Genomic DNA, 27,754 nt, shown 5'->3' with positions numbered 1-27,754 from the left:
TCTTCCACCATACAGCCCGGATCTCGCACCTTCTGACTTCCATGTTGGGTCCAATGAAGGGTGCACTCCGTGGCAAGCAGTACGCAGGTGATTAGGAGGCTCCTGATGCAGCGACACGTTGGCTCCGGCGTCGACCAGTAGAGTGGCACCAAGCCCTGCCAGTAAGGTGGTGGTACGCCCATCGCACTGAACAGAAATTACGCTGAAAAATAATGTTTTGTAGCCTAAAGAGTATGGAATAATACGGTGTATTGGAATCCTGAATAAAATCGATCTACTTTCAGAAAAAACGGTGTTGCATTACTTATTGAAAGCCCCTCATACGTTACACAGAAATTTGTTTCCACTTTGGTTTGTTGCAGACTGCGAAGTTACTACCCCGACATTAAAAGTAGACCACTTGGTCCAACAGGAAACAAGGAGAGCTTTGATTTGTGTGATAGTATCCATAACAAAGCTGAAGAGAAAATTGAAACATTCAGTCGACCTGTGATCCATTTAGCCTTGGAGATTGGGTACTTGTGTACGTAAGCTCTTGGCCATGACAGATGGTGCTGTTCTTGAAGAGCTCTAAACTTCTTCGCTCTATTTGGCTGTGGATCCTTGCTTAGTACGCATTATGCAGAGTGGTCCAGTACCTGGTTCACCTCAACGTAAGTGCAACGGTAAGATCCACCAGTGAGATCACTGTATCAGGATCAGGATCTTTATTTAGGAACTGAAGTGCTGACCTCTCCGCTGCTATATACTGTTACTGGGCGTTGGTACAATTATCCCACCTGATCCCTTCGGCTGTGTCCATGGGTGGTTCCAGGATCACCTGTTTGACAGAGCTAGTAATGTCCAGAAGAGGGGGGGGGGGGGTGTTTTCTTGGCGTAGCCGCGAACTTCAGACCGAACCTTCTCCAAGACAGAAACCATCGGGTCACGCAGAGATTTGTCTAATAAATTGTACTTGGCCAGTCTGCAGTTAGTATTCTGTCTCGTCTTCACGCGGTAAATGGTGTCTGGGACGATGAAACTTTTCAAAATTCCCTCATCGATGTCTTTGTACTGTAACAGAGTAATTAAAGACGCGGTGCAAATACCAGCTAGAAAATTTTTGTGAACAGAGGTACAAAGTTCCAGCTTACCAGTGTATAGTGTCCAGCGCTGGCAATATTGAAGTCATAACGACCACAAAGGGCAAGTATTGGTCATGCAAGCGACGATAGTTCGGTGGTGACTTTAATATTCGTATTAAATGCCGTCTACTTTTATTAAAAAAGTTGACAGACTGATAGTTGGTTCTGTGGTGGTTCCAACTTCTGCCCTATAACAGGTACTTCGCTCAATCCCAAGCTGAGTAGTTATGATGTTTAATAATGTCTGCCTGCTCCTTAGTGTCAAATTGTCTGAAGTTCCATAAATGTTAAGTGAAATTTTAGCCCTAGTTTCCATCTTAACGAAAAACATGCAACGGAAATGTTAACTACTGAAGTTCCAATCAGAGATTCCTCTTTAGTAAATATATCTTAGCAATTGTCTGCTACAGGGCGAATGAGATTAGAGCCGCAAGAGAAGGGATAGTGTGTTGATATGGACATTGTAGCGATGTTTATCGAACACAACAGTTATTCACAAAGAAAGTGCAAGCAACCTAACCGGCTTTGACATGGATCACATATAAGCACGACCCTATAGTTCCTCACAGACAAATTGAAATAATTTAACACCTATCATTATTCAGCGGGGAGTGATTTGGGTATGGAACTACAATGGATGCGCAGTTAGCACACCCAAAGATGTACATTAGTTGAAGGCAAGGCTTAGCATTTTGGGATGACAGGTAAATGGTGTGCTGAATGTTAGATGTAATGTGAATAAAATAAACACAATCAGTCGTGATTACCAGCGTGATCTTTCTTCCTGGTACGGAAAATGTTAGCGGGCCGCTGTGGCCCAGTGGTTCTAGGCGCTTCAGTCTGAAACCCTGCTGCTGCTACGGTCGCAGGTTCGAATCCTGCCTCAGGCATGGATGTGTGTGATGTCCTTGGGTTAGTTACGTTTAAGTAGTTCTAAGTCTAGGGGGCTGCTGACCTCAGATGTTAAGTCCCTTAGTCCTTAGAGCGATTTGAACCATTTTTTGGAAAATTTTAGAAAATGCAGACAGAGAGAAGATTCCCTGTCAAACTAGATAAAGCAAAACAACGATAAAAGATATTCGTTTGAACTTGGTCAACCAGTCAGTTGGTACTCGTTTCGCCGTCCTAAGCATGCTGCAATTAATTAAAGAGAATTCTAATTTTACACGAGATACGTTTCACTTTTATTTACAAAGCACATTCTGTGGTTATTCTGAAAACATGTGCATTTTGCTTATTATAGATTAAAAACGGTATTTATTTATGAAGTTGGCGTGCATTTTACTTACGGTGATTCTGCCTCTTGTCCACATATTCTGCAAAACACTGCTTTTTGATTCTTTGTTACCAGAGGCTGTAGTGGAAAGGAACTTCGTTGTACGGATATGCTCGGTAGCATTTTGCCCTTTCTCTTACAGTGCACTGGCATTAATTGCACTTCACTTTACTTCTGGGAGTAGAACACGGTTATACGTGTTCGTACTCAGCATAGTATTATAGTGTTTATGTTTTTCGTGTAGATTAAGAGCGTTGACAACCTGTGAAGTAACATACATAGAATATTGTGCAGGGAAGAGGGGATGGATAGAAACAAAGAGAGAGAAAGAGAGAGAGAGAGTGAGAGAGGCAGATATTATTCTGAGAAGGATAGTAGAGGGAGAATGTGTGTGTGAATGTGTGTTTTAATGAGTGTGGGTGTGGGTGTGTGAGTGACTGTTAATTATTGAAGATGTCTTATGTCTTATAAGTTCCAGCAGAGATGTGAGTGAAAACGAGGGGGGGGGGGGGGGTTGCGGTTAAGAGTTGTGGTCAGAATTTTGGGAGGATAGTGATTATAGGAAAGAAACTGGGAGGAGATGTTGGTGGTGAACAGGGCCTGGACATATGCACATATTTAATGTTATGTGAAGTGGTCTATTAGTTTAAAGAGTACGTGGTTGCCCACGTTGTTTCGATCATTTACGAGGTGTTTCTTTTATGTCACGGTTTTCTGAAGGGGTAGTTTTCTTGTAAGGTGAGGCGATATTTTTGTTGTTGTTTATCTTTACAATTTCCTTGTCGGTTAGACCGTCAGTGAGAGAGACCATCGAGTTCCTGCTGCTACTAAGGCGAGTACACCTTTAGTTTGTTACATATTTTTAAGAGCTTCAAACAGGATCGACTTATTTTTAGTCATCTGCGTAGTTACTAGTTTATTTTTGTAATTTCTTCCGTGTCTGAGTACTTACAACGCACAAACTTTTATTTCAATAACAGTGTAGCATACATTACCGCTATTGTTATCGACCCTTGTATCGTACAGACTTTTGTTTCTTTTCGTTAGTGTAGCTCAATATCAGCTGGACTGTCAGTGAGAGAGCACCTCGAGTTCCTGCTGCTAATACACTGAATACACCGTTCTTTTGTTACATATTTCTACGAGCCTCAAACAGGAGCGACTTCAGTAATGGACAGGAACTGTAATTGCTGTGTACAGATACAGGCTGAGTTGTTGACTCTCCGCTCACAGCTCCAGGCAGTGTTGGCTTCTGTCACACAACTTGAGGCTGCTGCCAAGGGGCATCACTGTGGGGGTCGGGGGTGTGAGGAACGTTGAGCACGTCCCACGTGTTCCCCAATCCGTCCATTGCTGTGGCGACCCCGGGTACTGCCTGCATTGATGTTGATCCCTCACCTGTGGTCGAGTGGGAGATCTTTCCAAAGTCTGACAGGCAGCGAACAACTCTCCGAGGGGCCGATCGTAGGGCCTCCCCGGTCCGTTTGACGAACATGTTTCGGGCGTTATCTGTGGCTGACGGTGTCTGTAACATGGATGCAATCGTCCATCCTGTTTCAGAGGAAGCTTCTTGGCCCGCGAGGTCTGGGTATTCACAGAGGGAGGGTCTGCTGGTAGACGCGTAATGGGGCCCCTTAGGAGCATGGCTGCTAAGGAAGGGAAGGGAGCCAGTGTGCACTCGGTGTGCACAACAGGGCGAGTCATTCCGGTTGTGGAAAGGGTGCTTCCAGATGCCATGAAGAGTACAGGGTGCAGCCAACTGCAGGTGGTGGCTCATGTCGGTACCAATGGTATGTGTCGCTTTAGATCGGAGGAGATTGTCTCTGGTTTCAGGAGGCTGGCGGAAATGGTAAAGACTGGCAGTCCGGCTTGCGAGATGAAGGAGGAGCTCACCATCTGGAGCATCGTCGATAGAACCCACTGTGGTCCTTTGGTGCAGAGCCGAGTGGAGGGTCTGAATCAGAGGCTTAACGGTTCTGTGACCGTGTAGGCTGCAGATTCCTTGACTTGCGCCATCGGTTGATGGGTTTCCGGGTTCCTCTTAATAGGTCAGGAGTCCACTACACACAGGAAGCGGCTACACCGGTAGCGGGGGCTGTGTGGAAGGGACTGGGCGGTTTTCAAGGCTACAGGGTCTCAGGACACTACAGAAAGGGCGCCCATCAAAAAGGAGGCAGGTAAAACACAGTAAGGTAGTTGTAGAAACGACTGGTGTTGTAGTTGCAAATTATCGTAGCTGTGTTGGGAAAGAACCAGAGATCCAAGCCCTAATACAAAGCACTAAAGCTCAAATAGTTATAGGTACAGAAAGCTGACTGAAGCCAGAAATAAGTTCAGCCGAGATATTTTCAAACGACTTAACAGTGTTCAGAAAGAATAGATTAAATGCAGTTGATGGTGGAGTATTTATTCCTGTCAGAAGTAGCTTACCTTGCAGTGAAATCGAAGTAGATAGTTCCTGCGAAATAGTATGGATAGAGGCTATACTTGACAACTGGACTAAACTATTAGTTGGGTCGTTTTACCGACCCCCCGACTCAGAAGATATAGTTGCTGAATGGTTCAAAGAAAAGTTAAGTCTCATTTCAATATGTACCCCTACTCATACAATTATAGTCGGTGGTGACTTCAATCCATCCTCGATATGCTGGAAAAATTATACGGCAAGCATAAAAAGTTATCCGAAATTGTACTGAATGCTTTCTCAGATAATTGTTTTGAATGATTATTTCACGAGCCCACTCGCAGCGTAAGTGGTTGCGAAAGCAAACTTGACCTCTTAGCAGCAAATAATCCTGGACAAATAGTGAGTGCTGTGACGAATACAGGGATTAGCGACCACAAGGCAGTGGCTGCTAGGCTGACTGCCGTAACACATACAGCCATCAAAAAGAAACGCAAAGTATATCTATTTAAGAAAGCTAACAAAAATACTCTTAACGCCTGTTTAAGAGACAGTCTCCACTCCTTTCGATCTGATCACGTAAGCGTAGAAAAGATGTGGAATGATTTCAGAGAGATAGTATCGACGGCAGTGGAGACATATATACCACATAAATTAATAAGTGATGGTATTGATCCTCCATGGTACGCAAAACGGGTCAGATCGCTGTGGCAGAAGCAACGAAAAAAGCATACCAAATTTAAAAGAACTCAAAATCCCCAAGACTGGCAAAGTTTTGCAGAAGTTCGAAACATAGCGCGTACAGCAAAAATGAGAGATGCTTTTGATAATTTCCACAACTAAACTCTGTCTCGGAATCTGGCAGAAAACCCAATGAGATTGTGGGCCTACACAAAGCACATCAGTGGCAAGATGCAATCAGTACTTTCACTGCGCGATAACAACGCTTACGTCACTGATGACAGTGCCACTAAAGTAGGGTTATTAAACACGGTTTTCCGAAACTCCTTCACCAAAGAAGACGAAGTAAATATTCCTGAGCTCAAAGCAAGAACAACTGCCAAGATGAGAAACACAGAAGTAGATATCCTCGGTATAACAAAGCAGCTGAAATCACTTAATAATGGCAAGGCCTCCGGTCTAGATTATATACCAGTCAGGTTACTCAGAGTATGCTGATAAAATAACTTCATATTTAGCAATTATATACAACCACTCGCTCACAGAAATTTCCGTACCTCAAGACTGGAAAATTGCTCAAGTCACACCAATAACCAAAAAGGGAAACAGGAGTAATCCCCTTAATTACAGGTCCATATCACTAACGTCGATTTGCAGTAGGGTTTGGAACTTATACTGTATTCGAACTTTATGCAGTACCTCAAAGGAAACGATTTATTGACACATACCACGGATTCAGAGAATATGGTTCTTGTGAAACATAACTAGCTCTTTGTACTCATGAAGTAATGAGCGCTATCGACAGGGAATGTCAAATTGATTCCATATTTTTAGATATCCAGAAGGCTTTCGACACCGTTCCTCACAAGAGTCTTGTAAGAAAACTACGTCCCTACGGAATATCGCCTCAGTTGTGCCACTGGATTCGTGATTTCCTGTCAGAAAGGTCACAGTTCGTAGTAACAGTCGGAAATTCATCGAGTAAAACAAAAGTAATATCCGGCGTTCTGCAAGGAAGTGTTATAAGCCCTCTATTGTTCCTGATCTACATTAACGACATAGGAGACAATCTGATTAGCCCAATATGTTTGCAGTTGATGCTGTAATTTACCGTCTTGTAAAGTCATCAGATGACCAAAACGAATTGCAAAATTATTTAGATAAGTGGCAATTGACCCTGAATAAAGAGAAGTGTGAAGTTATTCACTTGAGTATTAAAAGAAATTCACAAAATTTCAATTACGCGGTAAGTCAATGAAACCTTAAGGCTGTAAATTCAGCTAAATACTTAGGGTTTACAATTTCAAATAACCTAAGTTGGAACGATAACATAGATAATGTTCTGCGTAGAGCAGACCAAAGACTGCGATTCATTGGCACAGCACTTAGAAGGTGCATCATGTCTACTAAAGAGGCTGTTTACACCTTGTTTGTCCACGCTATTGTGCAAAAATGGCCCTGAGCACTATGGAACTTAACTGCTAAGGTCATCAGTCCCCTAGAACTTAGAACTACTTAAACCTAACTAACCTAAGGACATTACACACATCCATGCACGAGGCAGGATTTGAACCTGCGACCGTAGCGGTCGCGTGGTTCCAGAGTGTAGCGCCTAGAACCGCTCGGGCACTTCTGCCGGCTCGCTATTGTGTTTTGCTGTGCGGTGTGGGACCCGCATCAGGTGGAACTGACGGATGACGTCGAAAAAGTTGAAATAAGGGCACCTCGTTTTGTATTATGGCGAAATAGGGGAGATAGTGTCACAGGCATGAATGATACGTGAATTGGAATCATTAAAACAAATGCGTTTTTCGTTGCGATGGGATCTTCTCACGACATTTCGATCAGCAGTTTTCTCCTCCGATTGGGAAAACATTCTGCTGGCACCGCCCTACATAAGGAGAAATGATCATCACGATAAAATAAGAGAAATCAGGGGTCGCGTGGAAAAATTTAAGTGCTCTTTTTTCCCGCGTGCCGCCCGAGAATGGAACGGCAGAGAGATAGCTTGAAGATGGTTCACTGATTCGTCTGCCAGGCAATTTATTGTGAATAGCAGAGCAATCACGTAGATGTAGATGTAGATAGATGCCTGTGTCTCTGGTGGTGATTTTATGCTGGTGCTGGTGTAAGTCTTCTGCAAAAGTTGAATGATTTGTTCCTATACTTCCATGTTCTTACATGTTCTTTGGTCGACGAAAAACCATACAACTGCATGAGAGGCGGGCTGATTGACATCTTTCAGTGTGAGAATGGCGGGGATTGTCAGGGAGCAGCGTGCAAGCGTTATCTCAGCATGCGCTACCAACAGAGGGCGGTGGGATTCAGACTCTGCGAGTGCGCCCAAGGCCTTGGTTCATATCCCGACAGGTGGCGTAGCCACTGATCGCGAAACATTAGCTACTGACAACTAGAGAGCCTGTATAGGAAGATAGTGGCCAACCGGACGATACGGCGGCCATTTTTCTGCCAAACTGCGGGCGGGACTTCTGAATGGCCAGTAGTGGAGTAGTGGAGTACACACTCACCGAGTCAAAAGCACGAGACAATATCGCGATATCATTCGTTAAATGCCTTTGTTTATAAGAATAATGTGTTACAATAATTTTCAGACACAATTTACAGGTCTGTTTTCAAATTTAACTATGTGTATTGCAAGTTGTTTTATATGTAGTAAAAAGCAAAAACGACTTTCTTCGCGTAGATAAGAGTATTAGGTTGGTTTCCATGTGGCTCCTGTTTGGTTTATGTCATCCCTGTTAACTGCTACTGCCCACCGCTTTCGTCTTTCTCCATTGCGTGGAAATGCTAACATGCGAAATCCACCTTCGCCTCTATTGGAACAACCAAATGCAGCACAACCTGACATCGTTTACGAACGTCTGCAGAACGAATTACAGATGTCAAAAACAATTCTGTACCATTACTAACGTGTTTACTTCAAACATATAGGCCTACCCACTTCATCACAAAACGTTTCATTATTTCAACTCGTATTTGAGATCGGAAACGCAAATTACGTACTAAAAACGATATACAACTAAATCGAATATGGATGCACAACGCATAACAAGTCTCTCAATAATTCAAATACCTTTTAATCGTTTCCAAAAGTCCTCTGAACTTCAATTCAACTCAAAAGCACGGCGGACATAGGAAGCGCGAGAGACGTTTTGCGCCATTTTTCTGCCAAAGCTAATCAACCAATCACGGGCAACTTCACCTATGGCCACTCTGTCTGTATACAGGCTCTCTACTGACAACCGCATGTGGCGCATTCACGCCTGCGCATTTCGTACTTAGACTGGCATAAACAGGAGGCGAAAGTCACAGGTCGCCAGTGTGTTGCTCTCATGATGCGGTCTGTTGTACTGTGAGGATTTCAGAACGAAATCAGAGCGTCTATACCCTAGAATCATTTCTACAATTATTATTCATATGGAGGGCTTATTTCAATAGTGGTACATGTCCATTTTTGTTCATTTTGAGATACAGAGTCCTAAAGTTAGATGAGCGTCGAAAAATCTGCAGTTGAGATACCAGAAATATTCAAGCATATGGTTTCTTGCTAGAGATGAACCTTTCTTTCTGTTTGTTTGGATCATTAATGTCAGAAGCATTATAGCGTTACGGAGATGTTTAGCAGACTCAAGTGGCAGACTCTGCAAGAGAGCCGCTCTGCATCGCGGTGTAGCTTGCTCGCCAGGTTCCGAGAGGGTGCGTTTCTGGATGAGTTATCGAACATATTGCTTCCCCCTACTTATATCTCCCAAGGAGATGACGAATGTAAAATTGGAGAGACTTGAGCGCGCACGGAGGCTTTCCGGCAGTCGTTCTTCCCGCGAGCCATACGCGACTGGAACAGGAAAGGAAGGTAATGACAGTGGCACGTAAAGTGCCCTCCGCCTCACACCGTTGGGTGGCTTGCGGAGTATAAATGTAGATGTAGATGTAGATAGGCAGAAAAGTGGAGGTAATGGACTTGTACCACTATTGAAATAAGTCCTTCATATTTCTTGCTGTGGTCTGTGTCGTAATTGCATTCCCTATAGATTCAGCTGCATCTTCGCAAAGTGACATCTACACGTCACGGCGGGGACGTGCCTCAGCTGAGGTAATACTGCAATAGGGATAGTCCTTGAGATTTGGGCCAGTTGGAGTTTGCTTACAACGATCGGGTCAGTAGCTAGAATTCATACATGTGAAAAGTAATTTCGTTTATCATTCTTCCTACACTGACAAGGACACAAGGATCGGAAATGTATGTTCTGCTGCGTCCTTCTCGAACTAACATCCGTTTTTTAACTTGCGTTAGCGAGGTGTACAGATTTCGTAAACACACTACTGCATTTACATTGCAACGATCGGGTCAGTCGCTAGAATTCATACAAGTGAAAAGTAATTTCGTTTATCATTCTTCCTACACTGAAAAGGACACATATTGCTTGATCGGAAATGTATGTCCTGCTGCGTCCTTCTCGAACTAACATCCGTTTTTTAACTTGCGTTAGCGAGGTGTACAGATTTCGTAAACACACTACTGCGTTTACATTGCGCCCAAGAAGGGCGGTCTGGGCACCTGAGCGCTGAAGCACAATACAGAGGCGGCCAGCCGGTTCTGTAGCGTGGCCGGAAGGATAACCAGATAATACTTGGAAAATCTTGGACGCAGCAGAGGGGAACGAGGAAGCGTTACCTCGGAAATCTCGCAGTCTGAGTTATTTACGAGGACTTTTACTCTGAGAAGCATACCGTTGTATGAATTCCTAATTAACAGGGATAAGTATTGATATTGAGCAAGCAGTAAAGGAAACAAAAGAAAAATTCGGAGTAGGAATTAAAATCCATGAAGAAGAAATTAAAACTTTTGAGATTCGCCGATGACATTGTAATTCTGTCAGACACAGCAAAGGACCTGGAAGACCAGCTAAACATAATGGACAGTGTCTTGAAAGGAGGAAATAAGATGAACATCAACAAAAGCAAAACGAGGATAATGGAATGTAGTCGAATTAAATCGGGCAATGCTGAGCGTATTAGATTAGGAAACGAGATGCTTAAAAATGGTTCAAATGGCTCTGAGCAATAGGGGACTTAACATCTTAGGTCATCAGTCCGCTGGAACTTAGAACTACTTAAACCTAACTAACCTAAGGAGATCACACACATCCATGCCCGAGGCAGGATTCGAACCTGCGAATGTAGCAGTCCCGCGGTTCCGGACTGAAGCCCCTAGAACCGCACGGCCACCGCGGCCGGCTGAGATGCTTAAAGTAGTAAATGAGTTTTGCTATTTGGGTAGCAAAATAACTAATGACGGTCGAAGTAGAGAAGATATAAAATTTAGACTGGCAATGGCAAGGAAAATGTTTCTGAAGAAGAGAAATTTCTTAACATCGAGTATAGATTTAAGTGTAAGGAAGTCTTTTCTGAAAGTATTTGTATGGAGTGTAGCCATGTATGCAAGTGAAACGTGGACGATAAATAGTTTAGACAGAAAGAGAATAGAATCTTTCGAAATGTCCTGCTACACAAGGATGCTGAAGATTAGATGGGTAGATCACGTAACTAATGAGGAGGTACAGAATAGAACAGGGGAGAAGAGAAATTTGTGGCACAACTTGAGTAGAAGAAGGCATTGGTTGGTAGGACATATTCTGAGGCATCAAGGGATCACCAATTTAGTATTGGAGAGCAGCAAAGAGGGTAAAAATTGTAGGTTGAGACAAAGAGATGAATACACTAAGGAGATTCAGAAGGATGTAGGTTGCAGTAGGTACTGGGAGAAGAAGAAGCTTGCACAGGAGAGCTGCATCAAGCCAGTCTCAGGACTGAAGACCACAACAACAACAAGTTTTGCCTCGCAAACTTTCCGCACTGGACGACAAAAGACTAAAATATGGTTGGTCGGCGTTTGGAAGAATCTCTAGAGAGAGACAGAATATTCAGCGGTTTCGAGAACATGATTCGCCTTCTGCTTTTACGAGTGAGGGAAGCCGAACTTTGCTGGGAAGCCAAATGTCGAGTGGAAAGAGTCTTCGCCGGCCGTTGTGGCCGTGCGGTTGTAGGCGCTACAGTCTGGAGCCGAGCGGCCGCTACGGTCGCAGGTTCGAACCCTGCCTCGGGCATGGATGTGTGTGATGTCCTTAGGTTAGTTAGGTTTAAGTAATTCTAAGTTGTAGGGGACTGATGACCTCAGAAGTTAAGTCGCACAGTGCTCAGAGCCATTTGAACCGTTTTGAACCAAAGAAACTTCCATTTTGAGCGCCCGTGTGTGACGGTCGCTCAATATCAGTTTTGTTTCTACAGACGGACTTCCTGCCTTTGCTCTCAGGAGATTTTATAGTTACAACGATTAGGCACTGTAGTGTTGCGAGCTTACACGATTCTGGACTTCGCCTCCGGGCAGGGAGTCGTCGCTGAGTACGCAGCGTTCAATCATTTAGATGAGAGCACTTCTTCTGCCTATACTCACGTTGAGACGTTATCTGAACTCCAAACTTGTGGCTGGGAGTTCGCGTTTCTTGTCTGTAGAACACACAGATGAGAAGACTGTATTAGATTATACTAGTCAGAGGATTCGCTTTCTGCCGTCCTAGTGTTTGAAAGAGTTTTTTTTTATATATATATTTTTTTATTTTGTGGCTGGAGTTCTTCCATCGTCGCAGACGTGTAAGAGAACTATCGCTTTGACGCACCTGACACAGTACATGCGGTGATACTGCTAATTGCTTGGGCTTATTAGGGCTATAAAAGCTAAACATCTGTGATCACGTTAGTTTTATTTCCACTGATGTTGGACACCAGTGTAGATCATCTTTGAAAGTAGTGTCTTCAAGCGTTTGGTACATAGATGATGCCAGTCATCTCGCGTTATTTATATTAGATTGCGTAGTCATAAAAAGGGGCAGATTTGGGCAATTGATCAGTAATATTAGTTAGGAAATTCATTTGTATCTCTTTATGTCCATTGGATATTGATATATAAACATTTCTAATATGTAAAGGAGTTTTAATCTACAATAAATGTATCAGCAGAAACAACATTTATCATTTTGTGGTTACTAGTTCCCTTGATCATTCATTTATGGTTTATGTTGTAATTTATATCCTAAAAAGTAGGCAGGAGGAAATAACATCAGCATTAAGAGATTCTAAGATCTGCTTCAGGGGGTAGTCAGAAAGGGCCAAATCTTCATTTTCACGTTCAGTATTTTCAGTTGCGCACATTCATTTTTACATCTGTCTGGAGTAGCATCTTGGACGTTTTTTTCCATTGTAGAATATAATTTGTTAAATATTTTCAGAGATAAAATGACATTCATTGAGCTTCAAATAAGAAATCGTTTTTAAATTCCTTACGAGAGAACATTCGTCAAGCGGACCACCAAAATATATATATACCCACTGAAGCAGATTTTAGAATCTCTTAATGGTGTTATTATTTCCTCCTACGTACTCTTTAACATATAAATGTTATTTCTGCTTATATATATTTATAGTGTATGTATACAGGGTGTATCAAAAAGAATCGCCCAATTTAAAAGGTCATAACTATTGTGATATCTGATATATGTGCGTGAACAATGCACTGTTGCAAAGAGCAAACTTTCGGGTCTTACATGGTTCCCGCTAGGCAGCTGTAATGTGCGCCCACTTCAGCTGTATTACAGATGGTGTCGGGACAACACTAAGCGTTTTGTGCTCTGCGTTTTGGGCAGTGGGGTTCAGTAACCACTGTTCAGCGTGACTTTCGTAGAAGGTACGGTGTGGATCCTCCTACAGAACAGAGCACTAGACGATGGCATGGACAATTCCGAGAAACAGGCAAAACTCTGGACCGTCCCCGAGTGTCTGACACAGACGTCGAAAGCACCCACCATAAGTTCACAAGAAGTTCGCATAAATCCGTTCGCCGTGCAGCTCGACAGCTCAACATGTCCATGATGTCCTTCTGGCGTGTGTTGCTTCGACGTTTACACATGAAACCATACAAAAGTCAGCTACTGCAAGCTCTTCGCTAGGGCGAGAAACAACAACCTATAGAGTTCTGTAATTTCGTTCTTGGAGAGATGGAGGATGGCTGTTTTCTCCCACGGTTAGTGTTTAGTGACGAGGCAACACTCCGTGTAAATGGAAAGGTGGACCGTCATAACGTCAGAATATGGGGTACGGAACAACCACATGAAGCTGTACAACATTAGAGGAACTATCCAAAATTTGTTTTGTGGTGTTTCACAGGAGAAGGTGTACGGTGCATTTTTTGTTGCTGAGAACACTGTTAGATGAAGCACATATCTCGATATGCTTGAGAACTTTCTTTTCCCACTGTTGGAGACTGAATCGGACGACTTCATTTACCAACAGGATGGGGCATCGCCGCACCGGTATCTGGAAGTGCGGGAATTTTTAAACCAAAGGATTACTGAACGATGGATCGGTCGCACTGGACCAAACGATTCAGCCTTACATTGCTGGCCTCCAAGGTCGCCGGACCTGGCTCTTTATTTCTTGTGCGGCTTCATAAAGGACTCTGTTGATGTGCCTCCATTACCAACAACGAGTGAACTGCGATATCGCATAATAGCAGCCGTCGAAGCCGTGACTCGAGACATGCTCGCTACAGCGTGGGAACAATTTGAATACCGCATTGACGTATACCGTGCATCTCAAGGGGTGCATATGGAACTCCGAGAAGGTAGGAAAAAAATCTTTTTTGAGTTTCTTGTTTATCAGAATACAAAATTAATTGTATATGTTTATTAGTTTCAGTAACATAGACATGCTCGCTACAGCGTGGGAACAATTTGAATACCGCATTGACGTATACCGTGCATCTCAAGGGGTGCATATGGAACTCCGAGAAGGTAGGAAAAAAATCTTTTTTGAGTTTCTTGTTTATCAGAATACAAAATTAATTGTATATGTTTATTAGTTTCAGTAACATAGACATGCCAAATCGAATGATTCTTTTTGATACACCATGTATATATAGAGGTGGTTCAGGAGCAATGTCACATAATTTGCGAGATAGTTCCATATCTAAAAATAAACCGAAAAAGTCCTATGAACATGTGACCGATTTTCGATCGTCACGAAACTGGTGGGAATTGAAGACTACACACATTCATGGATGATTATGAAGACAAGCCTGAAACTACTTACTGAAATGATGTATAGGCGCTGTGGTGGACAGAATAATGGTGGGACTGATGACTGATCCATCCTACAAGAGGTGTTCAAAAAAGTCCCCCACTCATCTTAGTGCACTTATTAATGCATTGAAGGATGTGTTCTGCTCGACATAAAACATTCAGCAGTGTTGGTGGTGCGAGCGACAAGCTCTTCATGTGTATGCACCTTTGTAGCAAACACATCCGCCTGTAACCAGCCCCATAAACATAAGTCTAGTGGGGTTGGGTTGGGTGATCTGGCAGGCCAATCCACCATTGCGGAAATGTGTTATTCAGATATTGGCATGGTTGTCTGGTGCACTAAATCGATGATCCACCCTGTTGCAGGTATATTTGCTGTCGGTTACGTCGTCCTAAAGTGCAGGTAGGTATTCTACCATGAAGTGTGCATATGCTGTTGCTGTCAAAGGATTTTGCAGGAACACAGGCCCTATCACCAGGTGATCAGTCATACCATGTAAGAAGTTCACTGAGAGAACCTAACTTAGACTCTTGTTTCCCTAGCACTGAAGAGCCAAAGAACCTGGTACACCTCCCTAGCATCGAGTAGGGCACCCGCAAGCATGCAGAAGTGCCACAAAACGACGTGGCATCGACTCGACTAATGTCTGAAGAAGTGCTGGAGGGGACTGACACCATGAATCCTGCAGGGCTGTCCATAACTCCGTAACAGTACGACGGTCTGGAGATCTCTTCTGAGCAAGACGTTGCAAGGCATCCAAGATATGCTCAAAAATGTTCATGTTTGGAGAGCTTGGTGGCCAGCAGAAGTTTTTAAACTCATAAGAGTGTTCCTGGAGCCACCCTGTAGCAATTGTGGACGTGTGGAGTGTCGCACTCTCCTGGTGGAATTGCTCAAGTCCGTCGGAAAGCACAATGGGCAATTCCCGCAGGACTGTGTGACACCCCACAAGACCAAAATTGCTACAGAGTGGCTCCAGGAACACTCTCCTGAGTTTAAACATTTCCGCTGGCCACCAAACTCCCCAGACACGAACTTTATTGAGCATATCTGAGATGCCTTGCAACGTCTTGCTCCAGACTCTTACGGAGTTACGGACAGCACTCCACGATTCACGGTGTCAGTTCCCTCCAGCACTGCTTCATGCGTTACTCGAGTCCATGCCACGTCGTGTTGCGGCACTTCTGCGTACTCGTGAAGGCCCTACACGATATTAGGCCGGTGTGCCAGTATCTTAGGCTCTTCAGTGTATAATATAAAGGGCGGCACACAAAACAGAACACGCAGAACGAAACATGGGTTTTCCTGATAAATTCATAATGTAAGTAAGTTCACTTTTACACAGTTTTACCAGTTATATGCTACATATGATTCGGCCGAAAGGCAATATTGTCAGACATTATTAACGCCATCCGAAGCATAATCGGACGCGAACAGATTCACAGAGGGGCACAGAAGGTTCCTCTATGAGTCACAATGATCGAATGATCTGCTGTTTAGGCGCAGACATCTTGTCACTTACGTATCCACAGTGAGGGCGGAGAAGAGAAGGCTTGCTCTAAAACTTCTTCTGGCGTTGGCAGCAATGCCCAGCCGGGGCCCTTTGTCACTGCGTTGTTAGGTGAAGACCAGCAACGATCCCAATTTTTCTGTAAGTATCTATGCACTGTGTCTTCAAAGGAGGATATAATATGAACATCAACAAAAGCAAAACGAGAATAATGGAATGTAGTCGAATTAAGTCGGGTGATGCTGAGGGAATTAGATTAAGAAATGAGACACTTAAAGTAGTAAAGGAGTTTTGCTATTTGGGGAGCAAAATAACTGATGATGGTCGAAGTAGAGAGGATATAAAATTTAGACTGGCAATGACAAGGAAAATGTTTCTGAAGAAGAGAAATTTCTTAACATCGAGTATAGATTTAAGTGTCAGAAAGTCTTTTCTGAAAGTATTTGTATGGAGTGTAGCCATGTATGGAAGTGAAACATGGACGATAAATAGTTTGGACAAGAAGAGAATAGAAGCTTTCGAAATGTGGTGCTACAGAAGAATGCTGAAGATTAGATGGGTAGATGATATAACTAATGAGGAGGTATTGGATTGGGGAGAAGAGAAGTTTGTGGCATAACTTGACTAGAAGAAGGTATCGGTTGGTAGGACATGTTCTGAGGCATCAAGGGATCCCCAATTCAGTATTGGAGGGCAGCGTGGTAGGTAAAAATCGTAGAGGGAGGCCAAGAAATGAATACACTAAGCAGATTCAGAAGGATGTAGGTTGCAGTGGGTACTGGGAGATGAAGAAGTTTGCACAGGATAGAGTTGCATGGAGAGTTGCATCAAACCAGTCTCAGGACTGAAGACCACAACAACAACAAGATCTATGCAGTATATTTATGTTCTATAAAATCCTTAGCTCGATAACTCTTAAATTTCCAACTTCACAATTTTCCGAATGGAACCGACGGCAGATAGTGGCTTCTGAACAGTCTCTACCTTAATACTCTATCTTTTGAGTTCTACAGTACTATCTTGCAAACTTGATACAGCATCATTATTACACATAGCGAACATAGTGTACATGTGATCTTGCCGTTGCAGCTTGATAATAAAGATTAATTAATCCAATTCATTTTACAAAAGTTAGGTATAAAAACCAATTTTTCCTTAATTATGCTGAAAGTATATGAGGTATCTTCATGGAAATTTGTACGATGTTTTTTTATGATGAGCTGAGCCTAATTCCAGTAATTGAACTCTGTAACTATAATATTACACGCCTCTAATATTCCGGAAAAAGTGAAATAATTCAAAAAGTAAAACAATTAGATTCCTGAAAACTACTACCATGTGTCTTTATGATAAACTGCAGCTACTTTCGAAAGTGGAACTTTCAAGTGTTTATTCTGCGCGTCTGCTACAACACTACAAAAATGGATTTTTGCAGTAACTAATCAGTGAACCATGCTGACCTACACAATATATAACCTTTTCATAGTTTTACATAAACTGATCCAGTTTTGAAACAATGTTTATACATCTAATTTCATACAAGTATGTGATGCAGTCCCTTTGTTGGCGGCTCACAGCGTATGCCGGGCGCTCTGTTGGAGTGACGTTTGCTGACGGCCTGGGAAAAATCAATAGTTCACTTCTCTCACTACAGCTGGCTTGCTTCCCCACGCGTTGATAAGCAAAATGTATTAGATACAATTACATTTTCATATGCACTCGATGCAATAAAATCATCAGGTATAAAGTGCTGCATGTTAAGATTTTCCCATGAATCCTCCCCTCTGCTGGTTCTCAAATATCGTTACAGCTCCGACAACATCCCGTCTACGACACTGTCACTAAAGACGAACCATGAATCAGCTAACATCGGAGTCAACTTATGGGCCTGATGCTGCTGAGAGGAATAGCTTTAGATCGCATGTTACTAATTCTTTCTCTAGTTCTCACTTGAGGGCGGTAAATGCGGCAGTTCGTTTGGAGAGTGCCACATAATCCTTGCATGTGATGATTCACTCTTATGCTAGCACTTTGCTCGTTGCTTTGTTTCGGGAACATATGTTTAAGGTAAATTATAAGCCTTATGCACTAATACGACCTGGCATCGATTTGGTGTATTACCTGATTCCTGATATACACGGTACACTCGTTAAATGGTCATATCGGAAAATCCCGACTGCATTGTTACCTCGAAGATACTGTGTCCCATCGTTCGTGCGCCGACTATAACACCACGTTCAAAATCACTCAAATCTTGTGATAACCTGCCTTGTAGCACCAGTAACCGATCGAACAACTGCGCCACACACTTCTTGCCGATCGCAGCGCCATATTCTGCCTGTTTACATACCTCTGTACTTGAGTACGCGTGCCCATACGAGTTTTCTTGGCGCTTCAGTGTATATGGATAGTGCTACACAATGTGGCGACCCTTCCCTCCTCCTGCACTCGGGAGGAGACGCGACTCGTAATCATGTTCGTCCCCGACAGCATGACGTGGAACACCAACTGTAAATCTCGCAAAACACAGCTCCTCGCGTAGTTAAGAAATATTCTATTGTAACAGTCTTATCAGTTTGTGTTAACTTATCAATTGCAATTGTTCAGCTTATGCCTGGTTAGTTTCGTTGAGCAGTGAAATCTTGGTTCTTAATCCTATCATTATGGTCGTTTTTCACATCATCCTTAACGAGGATTAATAATTGCTGTTGGTAATTCCGTTGCTATGCCGTTGCTACGTCAAATTATTAACAACAATCCAACGTAACTCCAGAGATCACTTATGTTGAAGTAAAGTCCTTGTAACACGCCGTAATGCTGATTTTTATGATGTTCACCTTTCACTGTCTGTTATGGCTGTCTTCATACAGTCACTTAAAATGTTTAACTCAATCACAAGCATGAACATGTAATATTATTCCTTGAATGATGTAGGCGTCACATCTTATTTATCTCTTGACTAATACTTTCAAAAAAATGGCTCTGAGCAGTATCTACATCTACATCTACATCCGTACTCCGCAAGCCACCTGACGGTGTGTGGCGGAGGGTACCCTGAGTACCTCTATCGGTTCTCCCTTCTATTCCAGTCTCGTATTGTACGTGGAAAGAAGGATTGTCGGTATGCTTCTGTGTGGGCTCTAATCTCTCTGATTTTATCCTCATGGTCTCTTCGCGAGATATACGTAGGAGGGAGCAATATACTGCTTGACTCTTCGGTGAAGGTATGTTCTCGAAACTTCAACAAAAGCCCGTACCGAGCTACTGAGCGTCTCTCCTGCAGAGTCTTCCACTGGAGTTTATCTATCATCTCCGTAACGCTTTCGCAATTACTAAATGATCCTGTAACGAAGCGCGCTGCTCTCCGTTGGATCTTCTCTATCTCTTCTATCAACCCTACCTGGTGCGGATCCCACACTGCTGAGCAGTATTCAAGCATTGGGCGAACAAGCGTACTGTAACCTACTTCCTTTGTTGTCGGATTGCATTTCCTTAGGATTCTTCCAATGAATCTCAGTCTGGCATCTGCTTTACCGACGATCAACTTTATATGATCATTCCATTTTAAATCACTCCTAATGCGTACTCCCAGATAATTTATGGAATTAACTGCTTCCAGTTGCTGACCTGCTATTTTGTAGCTAAATGATAAGGGACCTATCTTTCTATGTATTCGCATCACATTACACTTCGCTACATTGAGATTCAATTGCCATTCCGTGCACCATGCGTCAATTCGCTGCAGATTTTCCATTGTTGCAACCTCTCGATACACCACAGCATCATCTGCAAAAAGCCTCAGTGAACTTCCGATGTCATCCACCAGGTCATTTATGTATATTGTGAATAGCAACGGTCCTATGACACTCCCCTGCGGCACACCTGAAATCACTCTTACTTCGGAAGACTTCTCTCCATTGAGAATGACGTGCTGCGTTCTGTTATCTAGGAACTCCTCAATCCAATCACACAATTGATCTGATAGTCCGTATGCTCTTACTTTGTTCATTAAACGACTATGGGGAACTGTGTCAAACGCCTTGCGGAAGTCAAGAAACACGGCATCTACCTGTGAACCCGTGTCTAAGGCCCTCTGAGTCTCGTGGACGAATAGCGCGAGCTGGGTTTCACACGATCGTCTTTTCCGAAACCCATGCTGATTCCTACAGAGTAGATTTCTAGTCTCCAGAAAAGACATTATATTCGAACATAATACGTGTTCCAAAATTCTACAACTGATCGACGTTAGAGATATAGGTCTATAGTTCTGCACATCTGTTCGACGTCCCTTCTTGAGAACGGGGATGACCTGTGCCCTTTTCCAATCCTTTGGAACGCTTCGCTCTTCTAGAGACCTACGGTACACCGCTGCAAGAAGGGGGGCAAGTTCCTTCGCGTACTCTGTGTAAAATCGAACTGGTATCCCATCAGGACCAGCGGCCTTTCCTCTTTTGAGCGATTTTAATTGTTTCTCTATCCCTCTGTCGTCTACTTCGATATCTACCATTTTGTCGACTGTGCGACAATCTAGAGAAGGAAGCACAGTGCAGTCTTCCTCTGTGAAACAGCTTTGGAAGAAGACATTTAGTAATTCGGCCTTTAGTCTGTCATCCTCTGTTTCAGTACCATTTTGGTCACAGAGTGTCTGGACATTTTGTTTTGATCCACCTACCGCTTTGACATAGGACCAAAATTTCTTAGGATTTTCTGCCAAGTCAGTACATAGAACGTTACTTTCGAATTCATTGAAAGCCTCTCGCATAGCCCTCCTCACACTACATTTCGCTTCGCGTAATTTTTGTTTGTCTGCAAGGCTTTGGCTATGTTTATGTTTGCTGTGAAGTTCCCTTTGCTTCCGCAGCAGTTTTCTAACTCGGTTGTTGTACCACGGTGGCTCTTTTCCATCTCTTACGATCTTGCTTGGCACATACTCATCTAACGCATATTGTACCATGGTTTTGAACTTTGTCCACTGATCCTCAACACTATCTGCACTTGAGACAAAACTTTTGTGTTGAGCCGTCAGGTACACTGTAATCTGCTTTTTGTCACTTTTGCTAAACAGAAAAATCTTCCTACCTTTTTTAATATTTCTATTTACGGCTGAAATCATCGACGCAGTAACTGCTTTATGATCGCTGATTCCCTGTTCTGCATTAACTGATTCAAATAGTTCGGGTCTGTTTGTCACCAGAAGGTCTAATATATTATCGCCACGAGTCGGTTTTCTGTTTAACTGCTCAAGGTAGTTTTCAGATAAAGTACTTAAAAATATTTCACTGGATTCTTTGTCCCTGCCACCCGTTATGAACGTTTGAGTCTCCCAGTCTATATCCGGCAAATTAAAATCTCCACCCAGAACTATAACATGGTGGGGAAATCTACTCGAAATATTTTCCAAATTATTCTTCAGGTGCTGAGCCACAACAGCTGCTGAGCCCGGGGGCCTATAGAGACATCCAATTACCATGTCTGAGCCTGCTTTAACCGTGACCTTCACCCAAATCATTTCACAATTCGAATCTCCGTCAATTTCCTTCGATACTATTGCACTTCTTATCGCTATAAACACGCCTCCCCCTTCACTGTCCAGCCTATCTCTGCGGTATACATTCCAATCAGAGTTTAGGATTTCATTACTGTTTACGTCTGGTTTCAGCCAACTTTCTGTTCCTAGTACTATATGGGCGTTGTGACCGTTTATTAATGAGAGCAGTTCTGGGACCTTTCTATAGACGCTTCTGCAGTTTACTATTAGCACATTAATATTGTTATTCCTTGTTGCATTTTGCCTACTCCTTCCTTGCCGCGTCTCAGGAGGCGTCTTGTCGGGCCTAGGGAGGGAATTCTCTAACCTAAAAAAACCCCATGTGCACTCCACACGTACTCCGCTACCCTCGTAGCCGCTTCCGGCGTGTAGTGCACGCCTGACCTATTCAGGGGGACCCTACATTTCTCCACCCGATAGCGGAGGTCGAGAAATTTGCACCCCAGCTCTCCGCAGAATCGTCTGAGCCTCTGGTTTAAGCCTTCCACTCGGCTCCAAACCAGAGGACCGCGATCGGTTCTCGGAACGATACTACAAATAGTTAGCTCTGATTCCACCCCGCGAGCGAGGCTTTCCACCTTCACCAACTCCGCCAACCGCCTGTACGAACTGAGGATGACCTCTGAACCCAGACGGCAAGAGTCATTGGTGCCGACATGAGCAACAATTTGCAGTCGGGTGCACCCAGTGCTCTCTATCGCCGCCGGTAGGGCCTCCTCCACATCTCGGATGAGACCCCCCGGCAAGCAGACAGAGTGAACACTGGCCTTCTTCCCCGACCTTTCCGCTATTTCCCTAAGGGGCTCCATCACCCGCCTAACGTTGGAGCTCCCAATAACTAATAAACCCCTCCCCCCGTGTGCCTGCTCGGACCTTGCTGAAGGAGCAGCCACATGTCCACTCACAGGCAGAGCGGGCGATGCCACACGGCCAGCCTCCACATTGACCCTCCGCCTCGTGCGCCGCGAACGCCGCTGAACCCGCCACTCCCCTTGGGGAGAGGGTGGCCCAACCGCGCCCGGTACCCGCGAAGATGTCTCGACAGCAGGGACAGTGGGTGAAGCATCTAACACCTGGGGTGCACCATGCGACGCACCAGACTCCCCACTGCCGCTACACTCCGAGGCAGCAGCCTGAAGACGGCTGACCGCGGCCATCAACACGCTCAGCTGTTCGCGAAGAGTGGCCAGCTCCTCCTGCGTCCGTACACAGCAGCCACACATCCTAGCCATCCTAAGAAATCAATTTACTATAGAGTGTTAATCAGCTTTTAACTAGACTGCTAATTCACTAAAGGCGGTTGATTATTGACTAAACTGTGATTGCTAACCACTTCTTGTAGAAACAAGGAAAATAGCACTACCTGTCTCTGGACGGTATTGAAAACAAACACTAGCACTACGAGCACTATGGGACTAAGCCGGCCGGAGTGGCCGAGCAGTTCTAGGCGCTACAGTCTGGAACCGAGCGACCGCTAAGGTCGCAGGTTCGAATCCTGCCTCGATGTGTGTGATGTCCTTAGGTTACTTAGGTTTAAGTAGTTCTAAGTTCTAGGCGACTGATGACCTCAGAAGTCGCATAGTGCTCAGAGCCATTTGAACCAACTATGGGATTTAACTTCTGAGGTCATCAGTCCCCTAGAACTTAGAACTACTTAAACCTAACTAACCTAAGGACATCATACACATCCATGCCCGAGGCAGGATTCGAACCTGCGACCATAGCGGTCGCGCGGTTCCAGACTGTAGCGCCTAGAACTGCTCGGCCACTCTCGCTGGCGACTAATAGTTTATTAATTTTTTTTTTTAAATTAATTGTTTGTCCCTATCAAGCACACACACCGATATGTCATTCAAGATTAACTTCTCATCAATCCAGTAATCGTGACGTTGACAACAACTTTTGATTGAACGGCGTATTGGTTTTTCTTCATCACTTTGTATTATTGTGTCCTACTCAAGACTACAAATAGTTTTCATGCCACTGATCCATTACCATCAAATTCGCGACTGTTCTTCAGTCCGAAGGTTAAGTCCAGTAAATCAGTATCACTCAATTAAAATCACCGTCGCGTTGATAACGGTAAACATTACTTTATTCAGTCGAATGGCTGATCTCTCTCAGGAACTATCGAACTTTCACAACGGAAACAATGTAATAGTTTACTTCCAAAAGACTATCGCAATAGTACTCCAGAGCGACTCAAGAGCAACCAACTAACTATTTCCATATCCGAGTTGCATTGTAGCCGCATTGAATTTCCTTTTCGATGCGGCTACAACTCTCTTCCACGGTAAATGTTATCTTTGACCGAATTACCTCCTTGCATTTAACTTTCGTTCATATGAATTTAAATTTATTCTACAGATGTTTAAAAGATGATGCATGAGAACCCTTTCCTTTTCTCTCCTCTTTTGTATGTTACGCTCAGTATTTAAGTGTTACAGCTGTTAATCAAAACATTATCAGTGTAATTAATTTTTTTCTATCACCAATAGTTGTTGTCACTACCTGCTTTAAGTTTTCACAAAGTTTGTTAGTTGGGGTTTTCTCTCCTTGGGGCGTTACAACAAGGATCACCTAAAATCGCCATATGGCTAAAATGTTAATGATCTCAGGCAACTGGTGTTATCTTGCTGGAAAAAAAATTCACAGTACCATTTGAAACTAGTAGCGGACATACTCAAATACACAGTAACTCTACATATGATGAGCCTTTAAACCCGAGCGGTTGTAGGCGCTTCAGTCTGGAACCGCGCTGCTGCTACGGTCGCCGGTTGGAATCTTGCCTCGGGCAACACGAATATTTTCTTTACTTGATTTACTACCCACACAGAGCTGCATGAAAATGCACACGAAGAAACAGCGACTTCTTGTGAAGGAGTAAAGACCTCTTTCAGTAGACAAAGGAAATGTAACAGTGTTAGTGCGTTAACTGCGGCGTCACCACGACCTTTGTGGCCCTACATTACACACGTAAGTCACGGTCTGATGTTGGGTAGTTTTGCTCACGTGTAGGATAATTTCGCCGGGGATGCGGCCTCGGACTGCGGCTGGCCAAAGACTGCGGTCTCAGATACGACAGTCGGCAGCGAGTGGTGGCTGGTGGAGGAGGGTGGCGGCGGACGTCACAGAAACTGTTCTGGAAAGTTCGCTGCAATTTTATTGCTGCTGCATGGGAACAATCTTTCCAAGAAATACACTTATTGACTTGCAGGAAGTGTCCTGTTCTTGAGTCTTTTTGTCTGTACTTGACTGATTTCTGTAGACCAGCGACACTATATCACTGCCGCCAGATGGCTCTCTTGGTGTATCATCGGCGACAGGTGAGAACAAGACTGTATCCCTCCCTACTTTGAGGAGAGGCAGCGACCAGGGATGGTCGGAGGGGAGGTAAGACTGGCTGTGAGCTGGTCACTCTGTGAGCGCACACCGAGGAGGACACAACAGCAGATGCTGTCCCTCTCGCCTGGTCCGATGTTTTGGGGTCAGAATTTGCAGCAGTTGTGTTATTGCAATGATTTTTCTCAACTCCCTGTGCCTGTTGACTTATGACCTCTTCTTTACAAGTGTTGGTTTGTTTCACGACAATTTCGCTGCATAATCACACCAGTGAAGCGTTTTCCATCAGTTGTCTTCCCACACTTTCTTATTAGGTGTCAGTGTACAACTTACTCAGTAGCTATACCAAGGTGACCTCTTCGGGTCAGTGAAATGGGACAAACTTGTTGAAAAATAAAGAGAGCGCCGTTTACTTGAGTTTAGAGCACCAGGGCACCAAGATGTTTGGCGAGTAGTGCATCGTGAGGCGTCTGTATCAAAGTCCAACATCAGACAGCGAGACACACACGCAGTCAGTAAAAGGGGGTTGTGGTGGGTGCGGGAAGTCGTCTCCTGCGCTGTGCACTGACTGGCCACTTGAGAAACACGGACAGCTCCGGTGCAGGCAATAGTCGCTGTGAGCAGTGAAATGCATCTTCTGTCCACCCTGCTGCATCGTCATTATTTGCTGAGGTGAATTCCCCCTACACTCGTCCATTATCACCTCCTTCCATTTCCCGTGTATTAGGCCATATACACAGACCTCAGCTGTATGTTTACAAGTAATATGCTTATTTAACTCCTCTCTGTCCAACACCAACATTTCGTCAGTTGAACACATTTCTTGCCAAAATAAAGATAGTACCTTCCACTCCAGCCCTTTTCTCACCAGTTCGCTAGAGGAGCAGAGAGATTTATTTCGACCTGTAAGTGAAGGGGTCATCCTATGTAGAGTTGTTCAAGGTCATCCAGAGGAACCGTTGTCCCTCGCATGCAACTTAAATAACTGAACTAGTTATATTCAAAGTCATAAGTTAACATGATACTGGTCAGATAATATAAAATTGCCTGGGAAACCCTGGACCAATAGTAGCACATTAAAATGACAGAAAACCTCTGACCCTACCTGTTGACCAATAGCATTCTATTTCCCCCTCCCCTTATCATCCTTTATAACTCGTTCAGTTGTGTAGGTCTCTTCAATCAAGGGCTGTGCATCGTCGGAAGATGTTTAGGTTCGTTATAAACAAATAATTATTACCAGTAATTTTAGAGTGAAAGGGGTTGTTAACAGAAACAGTGACACAACAAAGTAAGTAACGGTTTTTCATTAACAATTTCTTTTGTAAGACGATATTTTTATAATTTTTATTGTTGTTTGTATTACACCTTTTTATGGTTTTATTTACAAATCCAGTCTATAAAGTTTTTTATGATATATACATTCGTTTATTTGGAAAGCTAATTTTTTCTGTCAGGTTATGACTATGACGATCATTTATTTACATTAAAATTAGAAGAGAGAAAAAGAACTTAAATACTACATTTCCCATTTTGTTCCTATATACACATATTACTCTTTTACACGATATTAATCATTTTCTTTTCGACCATCCTCAATACAGTATTAACATTTTAATCATATCTTTCCACATACAATAAACACCGTCCAAACAGGCCTTGAAGGCCCAGTGGTACTGACGAGCTACTGTGTCATCCTCTGGCCTTCAGCGCCAACTGATGCAGATGTGGAGGGGCATTTGGTCAGCAAACTGCTCTCTCAGACGTCTCCACTTTTCGTGACCAGTGCCGCTACTTCTCAATCAAGTAGCTCCGGGCTGCCTGGGCTGCCTGCACCCCACTTGGCAACAGCGCTCTGCAGAGCTGCACAGTGGCCCATCCAGATGCTACCCAAGCCCAACAGCGCTTAACTTCGGTGATCTGGCGGGAACTGGTGTTACCACTGCCGCAAGGCCGTTGGCTTTCTATAAACAATATGTATAAGAAATGTGCATTGGCAGCAGATGAAGAAAAACCACACTCACACATGTACACACACAAATATACATACATACATACACACACACACACATATTTAAAGGCACATATAGTGTGCATGCAGTCTATACACAAACATAGTGTGCAATCACACACATACACAAACAAACAAACAACTTCAATAAGTGCTGCATCCAATTATTCTGTACACACACACACATCCACTATTTGCAAATGTATTAACTAGCCACACACCCAATCACTCAATGAATACTGTGAGTACAAGTGGGTGCCAAGCCCTTACCCACACATCAACCATATGTCTTCATGATGCAGCAGCGATCCTTTCAGTCACAGTTCAGGAGGTACCTCATGCCCTCACAACCGAAAGACTACCTGGTGCGCCATACGTGGAGCCAGTGCCAAAGTCCTCACGCATGCACCTCCCTGACTGTGAGTGCCTCTGAGGCCACATGATGCACACCCTAAGCCCGCCTCTTGGTGGCACTGCATCTAGGCGGTATGCATACATATTTGATCTGAGCTCCACAAGCTCCACACTCTCTGAACCATCCATCTCGCCTTTCACCAGGTCAATAGCCTTCTTGTTTCGTGGTGTTATTCCAAAAGGATTATCGGTCACATATCCAGATGTGGCGAATTCTTCATGATTGTACATAATTATTTCATGTGATTCACAGCCTTGCACTCAGTGGATGAAACACTCTGTGCCCAT

This window comes from Schistocerca gregaria, chromosome 9 (genome assembly GCF_023897955.1).
Source record: "Schistocerca gregaria isolate iqSchGreg1 chromosome 9, iqSchGreg1.2, whole genome shotgun sequence".
In the NCBI taxonomy this organism is placed as follows: Eukaryota; Metazoa; Arthropoda; class Insecta; order Orthoptera; family Acrididae; genus Schistocerca; species Schistocerca gregaria.
This window is presented reverse-complemented; position numbering follows the sequence as displayed.